Raw genomic sequence first — 17,780 nt, 5'->3', positions numbered from 1 at the left:
TGACCTCCCAGCATCGATCTCAGACTGTCAGAACAAGCAACTGACCTCCCAGCATCGATCTCAGACTGTCAGAACAAGCATCTGACCTCCCAGCATCGATCTCAGACTGTCAGAACAAGCAACTGACCTCCCAGCATCGATCTCAGACTGTCAGAACAAGCATCTGACCTCCAAGCATCGATCTCAGACTGTCAGAACAAGCATCTGACCTCCAAGCATCGATCTCAGACTGTCAGAACAAGCAACTGACCTCCCAGCATCGATCTCAGACTGTCAGAACAAGCAACTGACCTCCCAGCATCGATCTCAGACTGTCAGAACAAGCAACTGACCTCCCAGCATCGATCTCAGACTGTCAGAACAAGCATCTGACCTCCAAGCATCGATCTCAGACTGTCAGAACAAACATCTGACCTCCAAGCATCGATCTCAGACTGTCAGAACAAGCAACTGACCTCCTAGCATCGATCTCAGACTGTCAGAACAAGCATCTGACCTCCCAGCATCGATCTCAGACTGTCAGAACAAGCATCTGACCTCCCAGCATCGATCTCAGACTGTCAGAACAAGCAACTGACCTCCCAGCATCGATCTCAGACTGTCAGAACAAGCAACTGACCTCCAAGCATCGATCTCAGACTGTCAGAACAAGCATCTGACCTCCAAGCATCGATCTCAGACTGTCAGAACAAGCAACTGACCTCCCAGCATCGATCTCAGACTGTCAGAACAAGCATCTGACCTCCCAGCATCGATCTCAGACTGTCAGAACAAGCAACTGACCTCCCAGCATCGATCTCAGACTGTCAGAACAAGCATCTGACCTCCAAGCATCGATCTCAGACTGTCAGAACAAACATCTGACCTCCAAGCATCGATCTCAGACTGTCAGAACAAGCAACTGACCTCCTAGCATCGATCTCAGACTGTCAGAACAAGCATCTGACCTCCCAGCATCGATCTCAGACTGTCAGAACAAGCATCTGACCTCCCAGCATCGATCTCAGACTGTCAGAACAAGCATCTGACCTCCCAGCATCGATCTCAGACTGTCAGAACAAGCATCTGACCTCAAAGCATCGATCTCAGACTGTCAGAACAAGCAACTGACCTCCCAGCATCGATCTCAGACTGTCAGAACAAGCAACTGACCTCCCAGCATCGATCTCAGACTGTCAGAACAAGCATCTGACCTCCCAGCATCGATCTCAGACTGTCAGAACAAGCATCTAACCTCCCAGCATCGATCTCAGACTGATAAATTAGACACATGTGCAACTCTTGGGAATCTTTATTGAGGAAACGTTTCGCCACACAGTGGCTTCATCAGTCCATACATAGGAGAAACTTGAAGAACAGGAGGAGAATGAGGTAATCAGTCCCTCAACCTTGAGTCGATGTGTTCAATCCATCAATCTTAAGTAGAATACGGCAGATGAGCGGAGAAGCAGCTTATAAACCGTATAGCAGGAGAGGTGTAGCAGTCATAGGTAGTGTCACATTTGTCCAATGTGGAAGTAGGTTGTGCCCAAGAATTAAGATCCCAAGAAGTTGCAGTGTCTAATTCTTGGGCACAACCTACTTCCACTTCTACTACTTCTACTCATCAGAGTACAAAACAAATTCTGGCCACAAAATAGAGCGAAACACCAACGTCAAAGACCTGGGAGTGATCATGTCGGAGGATCTCACCTTCAAGGACCATAACATTGTATCAATCGCATCTGCTAGAAAAATGACAGGATGGATAATGAGAACCTTCAAAACTAGGGAAGCCAAGCCCATGATGACACTCTTCAGGTCACTTGTTCTATCTAGGCTGGAATATTGCTGCACACTAACAGCACCTTTCAAGGCAGGTGAAATTGCCGACCTAGAAAATGTACAGAGAACTTTCACGGCGCGCATAACGGAGATAAAACACCTCAATTATTGGGAGCGCTTGAGGTTCCTAAACCTGTATTCCCTGGAACGCAGGAGGGAGAGATACATGATTATATACACCTGGAAAATCCTAGAGGGACTAGTACCGAACTTGCACACGAAAATCACTCATTACGAAAGCAAAAGACTTGGCAGACGATGCACCATCCCCCCAATGAAAAGCAGGGGTGTCACTAGCACGTTAAGAGACCATACAATAAGTGTCAGGGGCCCGAGACTGTTCAACTGCCTCCCAGCACACATAAGGGGGATTACCAACAGACCCCTGGCAGTCTTCAAGCTGGCACTGGACAAGCACCTAAAGTCGGTTCCGGATCAGCCGGGCTGTAGCTCGTATGTTGGTTTGCGTGCAGCCAGCAGCAACAGCCTGGTTGATCAGGCTCTGATCCACCAGGAGGCCTGGTCTCAGACCGGGCCGCGGGGGCGTTGACCCCCGGAACTCTCTCCAGGTAAACTCCAGGTAAACCTATGACTGCTACACCTCTCCTGCCATACGGTTTATAAGCTGCTTCTCCGCTCATCTGCCGTATTCTACTCAAGATTGATGGACTGAACACATCGACTCAAGGTTGAGGGACTGATTACCTCATTCTCCTCCTGTTCTTCAAGTTTCTCCTATGTATGGACTGATGAAGCCACTGTGTGGCGAAACGTTTCCTCAATAAAGATTCCCAAGAGTTGCACATGTGTCTAATTTATCAACATGTCGGTTCTCCGAACCATTCATCTACGATCTCAGACTGTCAGAACAAGCAACTGACCTCCCAGCATCGATCTCAGACTGTCAGAACAAGCATCTGACCTCCCAACATCGATCTCAGACTGTCAGAACAAGCATCTAACCTCCCAGCATCGATCTCAGACTGTCAGAACAAGCAACTGACCTCCCAGCATTGATCTCAGACTGTCAGAACAAGCATCTGACCTCCCAGCATCGATCTCAGACTGTCAGAACAAGCATCTGACCTCCCAACATCGATCTCAGACTGTCAGAACAAGCATCTAACCTCCCAGCATCGATCTCAGACTGTCAGAACAAGCAACTGACCTCCCAGCATTGATCTCAGACTGTCAGAACAAGCATCTGACCTCCCAGCATCGATCTCAGACTGTCAGAACAAGCATCTGACCTCCCAGCATCGATCTCAGACTGTCAGAACAAGCATCTGACCTCCCAGCATCGATCTCAGACTGTCAGAACAAGCATCTGACCTCCCAGCATCGATCTCAGACTGTCAGAACAAGCATCTGACCTCCCAGCATCGATCTCAGACTATCAGAACAAGCATCTGACCTCCCAGCATCCAGACTACAAGAAGAGATCTGTCTACATCAAAAAATTAAAAATAACAGATAATTTAACAAAAGAGGTTAAATTCCTCCATTACTTCTATCAAGATAAAGAATTCGTATCTAACATCCCTGGACATCTTCCAATGGGACCCGAACATCGACCAGGAAACTCTCGGCTATTTGCAAACACCTCCATCAGAAGCTTGCAATGTGTCTTACTGCACATAATCATCATGCATCTCCTGCAACTACTACCCCAACAGAGCTCTCCTAACGACCAATACACAAAGAAAATCGTACAGTAATTAGTGCTATCTCAATTATCTTACTATCTAAATCTGGCATGTAGAACCAAGCGCCAGTATGGGCCACATAATTTGACTCTTCTATGACCTGAAAAGAATATTTTGAGTGCCATTTTTAAGTCAGTCCCGCCTGATTAATATATATTTTATACATCTCTGATGTTTTTAATGGGATGTAAAGGTTATATATTTTGATCCAGGACCATAAACTTAGCCCAACATTACTGCAGTATTATCGACCAGAGAACCTGTGTTGACAAGTGAGTCGCAGCAGTAATTGTAGTAGTAATAGTAATAGTAATAGTGGTAGTAGTAATAGTAATAGTGGTAGTAGTAATAGTAATAGTAATAGTGGTAGTGGTAGTAGTAATAGTAATAGTGGTAGTAGTAATAGTAATAGTAATAGTGGTAGTAGTAATAGTAATAGTGGCAGTAGTAATAGTAATAGTAATAGTGGTAGTAGTAATAGTAATAGTGGTAGTAATAGTAATAGTAATAGTGGTAGTGGTAGTAGTAATAGTAGTAATAGTAATAGAAATAGTGGTAGTAGTAATAGTAGTAGTAATAGTAGTAGTGGTAGTAGTAATAGTGGTAGTAGTAATAGGAATAGTGGTAGTAGTAATAGTAATAGTGGTAGTAGTAATAGTAATAGTGGTAGTAGTAATAGTAATAGTGGTAGTAGCAATAGTAATAGTGGTAGCAGTAATAGTAATAGTGGTAGTAGTAATAGTAATAGTGGTAGTAGTAATAGTAATAATAATAGTGGTAGTAGTAACAGTAGTAACAGTAATAGTAATAGTGGTAATAGTAATAGTAATAGTAATAGTGGTAGTAGTAATAGTAGTAGTGGTAGTAGTGGTAATAGTAATAGTGGCAGTAGTAATAGTAATAGTGGTAGTAGTAATAGTAGTAATAATAGTAGGCTGGAGAGTGTAATACTGAGATTGCACTAACCTGTATGTGGTTGCAGGGGTCGAGGCTACTGACTGCTGGAGAGTACAGGTGTGTGGCGTCTGTCTCCCACTGTGGTGAGTGAGTGAGTGAGTGAGTTACTGTCTCCCACTAATAGAGTGGGACTTACCCACGTAGGATATCAGTCCCTAGCCTCTCTCTCTCTCTCTCTCTCTCTCTCTCTCTCTCTCTCTCTCTCTCTCTCTCTCTCTCTATCTCTCTCTCTCTCTCTCTCTACTGTGAAACATGACTTGATAAAGCTCTACACAGAGTGAAACATGACTTGATAAAGCTCTACACAGAGTGAAACATGACTTGATAAAGCTCTACACAGAGTGAAACATGACTTGATAAAGCTCTACACAGAGTGAAACATGACTTGATAAAGCTCTACACAGAGTCAAACATGACTTGATAAAGCTCTACACAGAGTCAAACATGACTTGATAAAGCTCTACACAGAGTGAAACATGACTTGATAAAGCTCTACACAGAGTGAAACATGACTTGATAAAGCTCTACACAGAGTGAAACATGACTTGATAAAGCTCTACACAGAGTGAAACATGACTTGATAAAGCTCTACACAGAGTGAAACATGACTTGATAAAGCTCTACACAGAGTGAAACATGACTTGATAAAGCTCTACACAGAGTGAAACATGACTTGATAAAGCTCTACACAGAGTGAAACATGACTTGATAAAGCTCTACACAGAGTGAAACATGACTTGATAAAGCTCTACACAGAGTCAAACATGACTTGATAAAGCTCTACACAGAGTGAAACATGACTTGATAAAGCTCTACACAGAGTGAAACATGACTTGATAAAGCTCTACACAGAGTGAAACATGACTTGATAAAGATTTACACAGAGTGAAACATGACTTGATAAAGCTCTACACAGAGTGAAACATGACTTGATAAAGCTCTACACAGAGTGAAACATGACTTGATAAAGCTCTACACAGAGTGAAACATGACTTGATAAAGCTCTACACAGAGTGAAACATGACTTGATAAAGCTCTACACAGAGTGAAACATGACTTGATAAAGCTCTACACAGAGTGAAACATGACTTGATAAAGCTCTACACAGAGTGAAACATGACTTGATAAAGCTCTACACAGAGTGAAACATGACTTGATAAAGCTCTACACAGAGTCAAACATAACTTGATAAAGCTCTACACAGAGTGAAACATGACTTGATAAAGCTCTACACAGAGTGAAACATGACTTGATAAAGCTCTACACAGAGTGAAACATGACTTGATAAAGCTCTACACAGAGTGAAACATGACTTGATAAAGCTCTACACAGAGTGAAACATGACTTGATAAAGCTCTACACAGAGTGAAACATAACTTGATAAAGCTCTACACAGAGTGAAACATGACTTGATAAAGCTCTACACAGAGTGAAACATGACTTGATAAAGCTCTACACAGAGTGAAACATGACTTGATAAAGCTCTACACAGAGTGAAACATGACTTGATAAAGCTCTACACAGAGTGAAACATGACTTGATAAAGCTCTACACAGAGTGAAACATAACTTGATAAAGCTCTACACAGAGTGAAACATAACTTGATAAAGCTCTACACAGAGTGAAACATAACTTGATAAAGCTCTACACAGAGTGAAACATAACTTGATAAAGCTCTACACAGAGTGAAACATAACTTGATAAAGCTCTACACAGAGTGAAACATGACTTGATAAAGCTCTACACAGAGTGAAACATAACTTGATAAAGCTCTACACAGAGTGAAACATAACTTGATAAAGCTCTACACAGAGTGAAACAAAAATTATAATAATAATAATAATAATAATAATAATAATAATAATAATAATGAGGTGAGAAATGGGTGTGATACGAGTGATGGGAAGAGTGGGTATGATATTAGATTATGAAGCACCGTGGGCACATACCCATTTCTCATGCCCATTACTTCATTTTAAAATTGCGACCTGTTTCTCACCCATATGAGATGGAGAATAGGTGAGGAATGGGTAAGGAATGGGTAAGGAATAGGTAACTAATGGGTAAGGAATGGGTGAGGAATGGGTGAGGAATAGGTGTGGAATGGGTGAGAAATGGGTCAAGAATGTGTGAGGAATGAGTAAGGAATGGGTAACTAATGGGTAAGAAATAGGTAAAGAATGAGTGAGGAAAGTAACGAATGGGTAATTAATGGGTAAGAAATGGGTGAGGAATGGTATATGGGTACGTGGCAACCATGGGCAGGTGGGCAGCGTCTTGCAAGGTGCTCAGTTTGCAACTTACCAGGTGTTTGCAAGGTCATGTGCACCTCTAAATCCCGTGTGTGCGTGTGTGTACGTGACTCTCAGCGTGTGTAGACGAACTCTGTGTACGTGGGGAGTCGTGGGTCGTGTGTGTGTGGGGGGCAAAGTGGGTTGAGTGGGTTTGGTGGGTTAGAATGAGTGGGTTTCTGGAGAGTGTGGGTCGTTGATGTTCCAGTGGTCGAGGGATGGCGTCGCCAGGTAAGCTACCCACGCTATGTAACCCATGCTGTGTAACCCATGCTGTGTAACCCATGATGTGTAACCCATGCTGTGTAACCCATGATGTGTAAGCCATGCTGTGTAACCCATGACCAGTAGGCCTGCTGCAGTGTTCCTTAGTTCTTATGTTCTTATGTTCTTATGATGTGTAAGCCATGATGTGTAACCCATGATGTGTAACCCATGCTGTGTAACTCAGACTGTGTAACCCATGCTGTGTAACTCAGGCTGTGTAACCCATGCTGTGTAACTCAGGCTGTGTAACCCATGCTGTGTAACTCAGGCTGTGTAACCCATGCTGTGTAACTCAGACTGTGTAACCCATGCTGTGTAACTCAGACTGTGTAACCCATGCTGTGTAACTCAGACTGTGTAACCCATGCTGTGTAACTCAGACTGTGTAACCCATGCTGTGTAACTCAGACTGTGTAACCCATGCTGTGTAACTCAGACTGTGTAACCCATGCTGTGTAACTCAGGCTGTGTAACCCATGCTGTGTAACTCAGGCTGTGTAACCCATGCTGTGTAACTCAGGCTGTGTAACCCATGCTGTGTAACTCAGACTGTGTAACCCATGCTGTGTAACTCAGACTGTGTAACCCATGCTGTGTAACTCAGACTGTGTAACCCATGCTGTGTAACTCAGACTGTGTAACCCATGCTGTGTAACTCAGACTGTGTAACCCATGCTGTGTAACTCAGACTGTGTAACCCATGCTGTGTAACTCAGACTGTGTAACTCAGGCTGTGTAACCCATGCTGTGTAACTCAGACTGTGTAACCCATGCTGTGTAACTCAGACTGTGTAACCCATGCTGTGTAACTCAGACTGTGTAACCCATGCTGTGTAACTCAGACTGTGTAACCCATGCTGTGTAACTCAGGCTGTGTAACCCATGCTGTGTAACTCAGACTGTGTAACCCATGCTGTGTAACCCATGCTGTGTAACCCATGCTGTGTAACCCATGCTGTACTCACCTAGTTGTACTCACCTAGTTGAGGTTACAGGGGTCGAGTCCGAGCTCCTGGCCCAGCCTCTTCACTGATCGCTACTAGGTCACTCTCCCTGAACCGTGAGCTTTATCATACCTCTGCTTAAAGCTATGTATGGATCCTGCCTCCACTACATCGCTTCCCAAACTATTCCACTTACTGACTACTCTGTGGCTGAAGAAATACTTCCTAACATCCCTTTGATTCATCTGTGTCTTCAGCTTCCAACTGTGTCCCCTTGTTACTGTGTCCAATCTCTGGAACATCCTGTCTTTGTCCACCTTGTCTATTCCTCTCAGTATTTTGTATGTCGTTATCATGTCCCCTCTATCTCTCCTGTCCTACAGTGTCGTCAGGTTGATTTCCCTTAACCTCTCCTCGTAGGACATACCTCTTAGCTCTGGGACTAGTCTTGTTGCAAACCTTTGCACTTTCTCTAGTTTCTTCACGTGCTTGGCTAGGTGTGGGTTCCAAACTGCTGCCGCATACTCCAATATGGGCCTAACATACACGGTGTACAGGGTCCTGAATGATTCCTTATTAAGATGTCGGAATGCTGTTTTGAGGTTTGCTAGGCGCCCATATGCTGCGCCCATATGTAACCCACGCTATGTAACCCATGCTGTGTAACCCACGCTATGTAACACATGCTGTGTAACCCATACTGTGTAACCCATGCTGTGTAACCCATGCTGTGTAACCCATACTGTGTAACCCATGCTGTGTAACCCATGCTGTGTAACCCATGCTGTGTAACCCACGCTATGTAACCCCACGCTATGTAACCCACTCTATGTAACCCACTCTATGTAACCCACTCTATGTAACCCACTCTATGTAACCCACTCTATGTAACCCACTCTATGTAACCCAATCTATGTAACCCCCTCTATGTAACCCACTCTATGTAACCCACTCTATGTAACCCACTCTATGTAACCCACACTATATAATATATAGTCAGTTCCCTTAAAAAGTTCCATTATATTCACCCACCATATAACAGGGTTCACTATAAACAGTGGACGCATTTAATGGTCTCAGATGAATCAAATGTTGCAGGAGACAGAAACCAAACCCCAGGAGTGACTGTCTGACAGGGAGCGGGAAATGGGTAATGGGGGTGGGCAGGACTGCCTGGGTAATGGGAGATGGGTATGGAGGTACAGTGCCCATGGAGGAGCGGAAGTTAACAGTAGCTGGGCAGCATTCCTCTGTGCCCTGGTGGGTGACTCTCCTAGCCTCTTATGTGGCTAGTGTTGTCTCTGTGCCCTGGTGGGTGACTCTCCTAGCCTCTTATGTGGCTAGTGTTGTCTCTGTGCCCTGGTGGGTGACTCTCCTAGCCTCTTAGGTGGCTAGTGTTGTGTCTGCACCCTGGTGGGTGACTCTCCTAGCCTCTTAGGTGGCTAGTGTTGAGTCTGTACCCTGGTGGGTGACTCTCCTACCTCTTATGTGGCTAGTGTTCTGTCTGTGCCCTGGTGAGTGACTCTCCTAGCCCCTCTTATGTGGCTAGTGTTGTCTCTGTGCCCTGGTGGGTGACTCCTAGCCTCTTATGTGGCTAGTGTTGTCTCTGTGCCCTGGTGGGTGACTCTCCTAGCCTCTTATGTGGCTAGTGTTGAGTCTGTGCCCTGGTGGGTGACTCTCCTAGCCTCTTAGGTGGCTATTGTTGTCTCTGTGCCCTGGTGGGTGACTCCTAGCCTCTTATGTGGCTAGTGTTGTCTCTGTGCCCTGGTGGGTGACTCTCCTAGCCTCTTAGGTGGCTAGTGTTGTCTCTGTGCCCTGGTGGGTGACTCCTAGCCTCTTATGTGGCTAGTGTTGTCTCTGTGCCCTGGTGGGTGACTCTCCTAGCCTCTTATGTGGCTAGTGTTGTCTCTGTGCCCTGGTGGGTGACTCTCCTAGCCTCTTAGGTGGCTAGTGTTCTGTCTGTGCCCTGGTGGGTGACTCTCCTAGCCTCTTATGTGACTAGTGTTGAGTCTGTGCTCTGGTGGGTGACTCTCCTAGCCCCTCTTATGTGGCTAGTGTTCTGTCTGTGCCCTGGTGGGTGACTCTCCTAGCTTCTTATGTGGCTAGTGTTGTCTCTGTGCCCTGGTGGGTGACTCTCCTAGCCTCTTATGTGGCTAGTGTTCTGTCTGTGCCCTGGTGGGTGACTCTCCTAGCCCCTCTTATGTGGCTAGTGTTGTGTCTATGGCTAGTGTTGTGTTTGTGGCTAGTGTTGTGTCTGTGGCTAGTATTGTGTCTGTGGTTAGTGTTGTGTCTGTGGTTAATATTGTGTCTGTGGCTAGTGTTGCGTCTGTGTTTAGTGTTGTGTCTGTGGTTAATATTGTGTCTGTGGCTAGTGTTGTGTCTGTGGTTAATATTGTGTCTGTGGCTAGTGTTGTGTCTGTGGCTAGTGTTGTGTCTGTGGCTAGTGTTGTGTCTGTGGCTAGTGTTGTGTCTGTGGCTAGTGTTGTGTCTGTGGTTAATATTGTGTCTGTGGCTAGTGTTGTGTCTGTGGCTAGTGTTGTGTCTGTGGCTAGTGTTGTGTCTGTGGCTAGTGTTGTGTCTGTTGCTAGTGTTGTGTCTGTGGTTAATATTTTGTCTGTGGCTAGAGTTGTGTCTGTAGCTAGTGTTGTGTCTGTGGTTAATATTGTGTCTGTGGCTAGTGTGTCTGTGGTTAATATTGTGTCTGTGGCTAGTGTTGTGTCTGTGGCTAGTGTGTCTGTGGTTAATATTGTGTCTGTGGCTAGTGTTGTGTCTGTGGCTAGTGTTGTGTCTGTGGCTAGTGTTGTGTCTGTGGCTAGTGTTGTGTCTGTGGCTAGTGTTGTGTCTGTGGCTAGTGTTGTGTCTGTGGCTAGTGTTGTGTCTGTGGCTAGTGTTGTGTCTGTGGCTAGTGTTGTGTCTGTGGCTACTGTTGTGTCTGTAGCTAGTGTTGTGTCTGTGGTTAATATTGTGTCTGTGGCTAGTGTTGTGTCTGTGGTTAATATTGTGTCTGTGGCTAGTGTTGTGTCTGTGGCTAGTGTTGTGTCTGTGGCTAGTGTTGTGTCTGTGGCTAGTGTTGTGTCTGTGGCTAGTGTTCTGTCTGTGGCTAGTGTTGTGTCTGTGGTTAATATTGTGTCTGTGGCTAGTGTTGTGTCTGTGGCTACTGTTGTGTCTGTAGCTAGTGTTGTGTCTGTGGTTAATATTGTGTCTGTGGCTAGTGTTGTGTCTGTGGTTAATATTGTGTCTGTGGCTAGTGTTGTGTCTGTGGCTAGTGTTGTGTCTGTGGCTAGTGTTGTGTCTGTGGTTAATATTGTGTCTGTGGCTAGTGTTGTGTCTGTGGCTAGTGTTGTGTCTGTGGCTAGTGTTGTGTCTATGGTTAATATTGTGTCTGTGGCTAGTGTTGTGTCTGTGGTTAATATTGTGTCTGTGGCTAGTGTTGTGTCTGTGGCTAGTGTTGTGTCTGTGGCTAGTGTTGTGTCTGTGGCTAGTGTTGTGTCTGTGGCTAGTGTTGTGTCTGTGGCTAGTGTTGTGTCTGTGGTTAATATTTTGTCTGTGGCTAGTGTTGTGTCTGTGGCTACTGTTGTGTCTGTAGCTAGTGTTGTGTCTGTGGTTAATATTGTGTCTGTGGCTAGTGTTGTGTCTGTGGCTAGTGTTGTGTCTGTGGCTAGTGTTGTGTCTGTGGTTAATATTGTGTCTGTGGCTAGTGTTGTGTCTGTGGCTAGTGTTGTGTCTGTGGCTAGTGTTGTGTCTGTGGTTAATATTGTGTCTGTGGCTAGTGTTGTGTCTGTGGTTAATATTGTGTCTGTGGCTAGTGTTGTGTCTGTGGCTAGTGTTGTGTCTGTGGCTAGTGTTCTGTCTGTTGCTAGTGTTGTGTCTGTGGCTAGTGTTGTGTCTGTGGCTAGTGTTGTGTCTGTGGTTAATATTTTGTCTGTGGCTAGTGTTGTGTCTGTGGGTACTGTTGTGTCTGTAGCTAGTGTTGTGTCTGTGGTTAATATTGTGTCTGTGGCTAGTGTTGTGTCTGTGGTTAATATTGTGTCTGTGGCTAGTGTTGTGTCTGTGGTTAATATTGTGTCTGTGGCTAGTGTTGTGTCTGTGGCTAGTGTTGTGTCTGTGGCTAGTGTTGTGTCTGTGGTTAATATTGTGTCTGTGGCTAGTGTTGTGTCTGTGGCTAGTGTTGTGTCTGTGGCTAGTGTTGTGTCTGTGGTTAATATTTTGTCTGTGGCTAGTGTTGTGTCTGTGGCTACTGTTGTGTCTGTAGCTAGTGTTGTGTCTGTGGTTAATATTGTGTCTGTGGCTAGTGTTGTGTCTGTGGCTAGTGTTGTGTCTGTGGCTAGTGTTGTGTCTGTGGTTAATATTGTGTCTGTGGCTAGTGTTGTGTCTGTGGCTAGTGTTGTGTCTGTGGCTAGTGTTGTGTCTGTGGTTAATATTTTGTCTGTGGCTAGTGTTGTGTCTGTGGCTACTGTTGTGTCTGTAGCTAGTGTTGTGTCTGTGGTTAATATTGTGTCTGTGGCTAGTGTTGTGTCTGTGGTTAATATTGTGTCTGTGGCTAGTGTTGTGTCTGTGGCTAGTGTTGTGTCTGTGGCTAGTGTTGTGTCTGTGGCTAGTGTTGTGTCTGTGGCTAGTGTTGTGTCTGTGGCTACTGTTGTGTCTGTAGCTAGTGTTGTGTCTTTGGTTAATATTGTGTCTGTGGCTAGTGTTGTGTCTGTGGTTAATATTGTGTCTGTGGCTAGTGTTGTGTCTGTGGCTAGTGTTGTGTCTGTGGTTAATATTGTGTCTGTGGCTAGTGTTGTGTCTGTGGCTAGTGTTGTGTCTGTGGCTAGTGTTGTGTCTGTGGCTAGTGTTGTGTCTGTGGCTAGTGTTGTGTCTGTGGCTAGTGTTGTGTCTGTGGCTAGTGTTGTGTCTGTGGCTAGTGTTGTGTCTGTGGTTAATATTGTGTCTGTGGCTAGTGTTGTGTCTGTGGCTAGTGTTGTGTCTGTGGTTAATATTGTGTCTGTGGCTAGTGTTGTGTCTGTGGCTAGTGTTGTGTCTGTGGCTAGTGATGTGTCTGTGGTTAATATTGTGTCTGTGGCTAGTGTTGTGTCTGTATCTAGTGTCTGTGGCTAGTGTTGTGTCTGTGGTTAATATTGTGTCTGTGGCTAGTGTTGTGTCTGTTGGTAATATTGTGTCTGTGGGTAGTGTTGTGTCTGTGGTTAGTGTTGTGTCTGTGGCTAGTGTTGTGTCTGTGGCTAGTGTTGTGTCTGTGGTTAATATTGTCTCTGTGGCTAGTGTTGTGTCTGTGGCTAGAGTTGTGTCTGTGGCTAGTGTTGTGTCTGTGGCTAGTGTTGTGTCTGTGGTTAATATTGTGTCTGTGGCTAGTGTTGTGTCTGTGGCTAGTGTTGTGTCTGTGGCTAGTGTTGTGTCTGTGGCTAGTGTTGTGTCTGTGGCTAGTGTTGTGTCTGTGGCTAGTGTTGTGTCTCTGGGTAGTGTTGTGTCTGTGGCTAGTGTTGTGTCTGTGGCTCGTGTTGTGTCTGTGGCTAGTGTTGTGTCTGTGGCTAGTGTTGTGTCTGTGGCTAGTGTTGTGTCTGTGGCTAGTGTTGTGTCTGTGGCTAGTGTTGTGTCTGTGGTTAATATTGTGTCTGTGGCTAGTGTTGTGTCTGTGGTTAATATTGTGTCTGCGGCTAGTGTTGTGTCTGTGGCTAGTGTTGTGTCTGTGGCTAGTGTTGTGTCTGTGGTTAATATTATGTCTGTGGCTAGTGTTGTGTCTGTGGTTAATATTGTGTCTGCGGCTAGTGTTGTGTCTGTGGCTAGTGTTGTGTCTGTGGCTAGTGTTGTGTCTGTGGCTAGTGTTTTGTCTGTGGCTAGTGTTGTGTCTGTGGTTAATATTGTGTCTGCGGCTAGTGTTGTGTCTGTGGCTAGTGTTGTGTCTGAGGCTAGTGTTGTCTGTGGCTAGTGTTGTGTCTGTGGTTAATATTGTGTCTGTGGCTAGTGTTGTGTCTGTGGCTAGTGTTGTGTCTGTGGTAGTGTTGTGTCTGTGGTTAATATTGTGTCTGTGGCTAGTGTTGTGTCTGTGGTTAATATTGTGTCTGTGGCTAGTGTTGTGTCTGTGGTTAATATTGTGTCTGTGGCTAGTGTTGTGTCTGTGGCTAGTGTTGTGTCTGTAGTTAATATTGTTTCTGTGGCTAGTGTTGTGTCTGTGGTTAATATTGTGTCTGTGGCTAGTGTTGTGTCTGTGGTTAATATTGTGTCTGTGGCTAGTGTTGTGTCTGTGGTTAATATTGTGTCTGTGGCTAGTGTTGTGTCTGTGGCTAGTGTTGTGTCTGTGGCTAGTGTTGTGTCTGTAGTTAATATTGTGTCTGTGGCTAGTGTTGTGTCTGTGGTTAATATTGTGTCTGTGGCTAGTGTTGTGTCTGTGGTTAATATTGTGTCTGTGGCTAGTGTTGTGTCTGTGGTTAATATTGTGTCTGTGGCTAGTGTTGTGTCTGTGGTTAATATTGTGTCTGTGGCTAGTGTTGTGTCTGTGGTTAATATTGTGTCTGTGGCTAGTGTTGTGTCTGTGGTTAATATTGTGTCTGTGGCTAGTGTTGTGTCTGTGGTTAATATTGTGTCTGTGGCTAGTGTTGTGTCTGTGGTTAATATTGTGTCTGTGGCTAGTGTTGTGTCTGTGGTTAATATTGTGTCTGTGGCTAGTGTTGTGTCTGTGGTTAATATTGTGTCTGTGGCTAGTGTTGTGTCTGTGGTTAATATTGTGTCTGTGGCTAGTGTTGTGTCTGTGGTTAATATTGTGTCTGTGGCTAGTGTTGTGTCTGTGGCTAGTGTTGTGTCTGTGGCTAGTGTTGTGTCTGTGGCTAGTGTTGTGTCTGTGTGTTATTACTGTTCTTGCTGTTGAACAGCGGTTTAGTGTCGATGAAGGTATCGTAGGTAGCAATGATACGGCCGTGGACTAGTTTGGCTTTAATTGGATAGGAGTGAGTACACAACGGGCAGTGTGAGGGAGTGACCGCAAGCCAGTCCGTGGAGGGGGAGCACTTGTGCCTATCAGGTCGGCCTGGGAGTGAGACCGAATGGGCTGAGCCTCCCACTGACCTGGGTGAGCCTACAGAGGGCAGCACTTAAATGCCGCGAAATATTAACTAGTCAGAACAGACGGCTAGGCTGTGTGTTCTGACAGTACAGGCTGTCTACATTTGCTCGGCCACGTACGTCGCGTCGTCCCGACGCGACAATACTGGTGGGTCCGTAGGTATAAAGGAATTACGTACACTAGCTACCCCAGAGAGGGACTGGCTTTCGCTCACTTGTAAATCAAAATCAAAATCTTCTATATACAGGTTGTACGGAGGGCTGAACCTCAGTTGACCACTCGTCTACGAACGTTGTTGCACCCTCACATGTGCGAACATTGACTGGCAGTAGCATTTCCTAAGGTGTGACATGTGACTCAGAGGGCAGCACTGCCCTGACCCTAACACAGGCTTATTAAAAAAAACACTGGGTGCACATACCTACAATAATACTATATCCATGGAATTCATTTCACTCTGGGTACTCTTCTAAAATTACAAGATTATGTCCACCCTGACTCCATTATCAACTAGCTATCCAATGCATGCGCATTTATATCCATTTCTGCAAGCAAACAATTAGCATTACTAGCGTAGGAGTCAGACAAGTCAGTAGGTACGTCAATGTCACAGAAATGTACTGTTGTCCTGGGTCGCAGGCCATAAGTATGGAGCCTTACTAGGCCGTCTTCAGTAACAGTAGCAGTGGGTGAAGGGGTAGACGGGTTGTCCCTAGCATTGGTCTGATTGTGGCGTTGCAACACACACGACTCCAGCTCTGCTTCGGCCTACACATGGTCCACATTCTGTAATACAGTGACCAGAACTGTGCAATATAATCTAAATGATACCTAAGCAAGGATATACAGAGTTGAGAATAATGTGAGGATTCTAGCTAGTTATATTTCTTGATATTAAGCTAAGAATTCTATTTGCTTTACTACTAACACTGGTGCACTGTTGTCTTGGCTTTAGATTATTGCTAACCAGAACTCATAAATCTTTTTCACGATCAGTAATATTAACATCAACATTATTTAGTTTATAAGCATCATGGTTATTTACCTTACTAATGCTTAGTACTTTGCATTTGTCTATGCTAACCTGCATCTGTCACTTCTGCGACAACTGCATCAGTCTATTTGCATCTAGTGTCCTTGTCAGAATGATTCGCTGGCCAATTTTGGTATCATCGGCAAACTTGCCTATGTCGCTATTTATTCCCTCATCTATATCGTTTATGCAAATTGTGAACAAGGGGCACAGTGCTGACGTCTGTGGAACAACAAGAGGCTCAAAACTGACCCTTGTGGGACAACAGGGGACCCAACACTGACCCCTGTGGAACAAGGGCATAACACTGATCCCTGTGGAACAACAAGAGGCCCAACACTGACCCCTGTGGAAACCCATTTGCGACGCTTCCCCATTCTTGTTTCTCCCAGTTTAACCCTGCCTATCTGTCAACCATGCCTCTATCCAAGGAAATATTTCTCCTATTCTGTGTGCCTCAACTTTCCTCTATAGTCTCTAACGAGGGACTCTGTCAGAAGCCTTACTGAAGTCCATATACACAATATCATATTCATTACCATGATCTACCTCCTCAAATACCTTAGTGAAAAAGTAAGTGGCTACGAAATGCTTCGGCAATTATTGATTCCATCAGATTTCCCACACTGGAAGTAAGGCGCTTATTGGTCTGTAGTTCGAAGCCAAGCACCTATCTCCTGCTTTGTAGATAGGTATTACATTTGCCGTTCTCCACTTATCAGGCACTATGCCAGTTTGTAGTGATATGTTGAATAGACTAGCCAAAGGTTTGCTAAGTTCCTCTTTACATTCATTTAAAACACTTGCAAACAGTTCATCAGGGCCTGGGGATTTGTTAGGTTTTAATTTATTTGCCTGAGAACCATATCCATAGTGACTCTGATCATGCATAACTTATGTTCGTCCTGTTATGTACAAGTTATTAACACGTACCATGACTCGTTGTTGCCTCCCTGTCAGTTATGCTCTGATCCATTGCAGTGTCTTTCCTGTTATTCCTGCCTGATCCACTAGCTTTTATACTAATTTCTTGTGTGGTGCTGTGTCGAAAGCTTTCTTGCAGTCCAAGAAAAATGCAGTATACTCATCTCTTTCTCTCTCTCTCTCTCTTTTGTTGCTTCCGTCATCTTGTCATAAAACTCCAGTAGGTTTGTGACACAGGAATTTCCGTCCCTGAAACCGTACTAATTATCTTGTATAAACTCATTCCTTTCTAGGTGATCCACCAGTCTTCTAGGTGCTCCACTAGTCTTCTCCTGATAATCTTCTCCATGACTTTACATACTATACATGTCAGTGACACTGGTCTGTAGTTTAATGCTGTCTGTCTGTCTCCTTTTTTAAAAAATTGGGACAACATTTGCTGTCTTACACACCTCAGGTAGTCGCCCTGTTATGACAGATGTGTTGAAGATTGTTGTTAGTGGTACACACAGTGCTTCTGCTCCCTCTCTCAGGACCCACAGAGAGATGTTATCTGGTCCCACCACCTTATACTCACCTAGTTGTGGTTGCAGAGTTCTAACCACGCCTCTACACTGGTCACTACTGGGTCACTCTTCCTGCTTCCTGCGCTGTATCATGTGTGTGTGCGTGTGTGTGTAAGCTCCCTACATTGAGAAAATTGTTACATTTCATCTACCGCAACATACTCTCTTGTCTTCTTCCAGAGATGCTGCTTCTTGCCATCGCATCTCCCACAAG

At 44.8% G+C, this 17,780-nt stretch overlaps 1 protein-coding gene across 1 annotated transcript in view; it reads right to left on the bottom strand.

Moving 5' to 3' along the window:
- Positions 1-4,597, bottom strand: part of LOC128704737 (glucose dehydrogenase [FAD, quinone]) — a 60,226-nt gene extending 55,629 nt beyond the window's left edge. Inside the window, exon 1 of the mRNA XM_070080762.1 lies at positions 4,497-4,597. The gene's annotated coding sequence lies outside the window, so the exon portion shown is untranslated. The remainder of the gene's footprint in view (positions 1-4,496) is intronic.
- Positions 4,598-17,780: the final 13,183 nt, after the last annotated feature.

This window comes from Cherax quadricarinatus, unplaced genomic scaffold (genome assembly GCF_038502225.1).
Source record: "Cherax quadricarinatus isolate ZL_2023a unplaced genomic scaffold, ASM3850222v1 Contig919, whole genome shotgun sequence".
Classification (NCBI taxonomy): domain Eukaryota; kingdom Metazoa; phylum Arthropoda; class Malacostraca; order Decapoda; family Parastacidae; genus Cherax; species Cherax quadricarinatus.
Note: the sequence above shows the minus strand (reverse complement) of the source record. Positions and strands in the feature narration are given on the sequence as shown.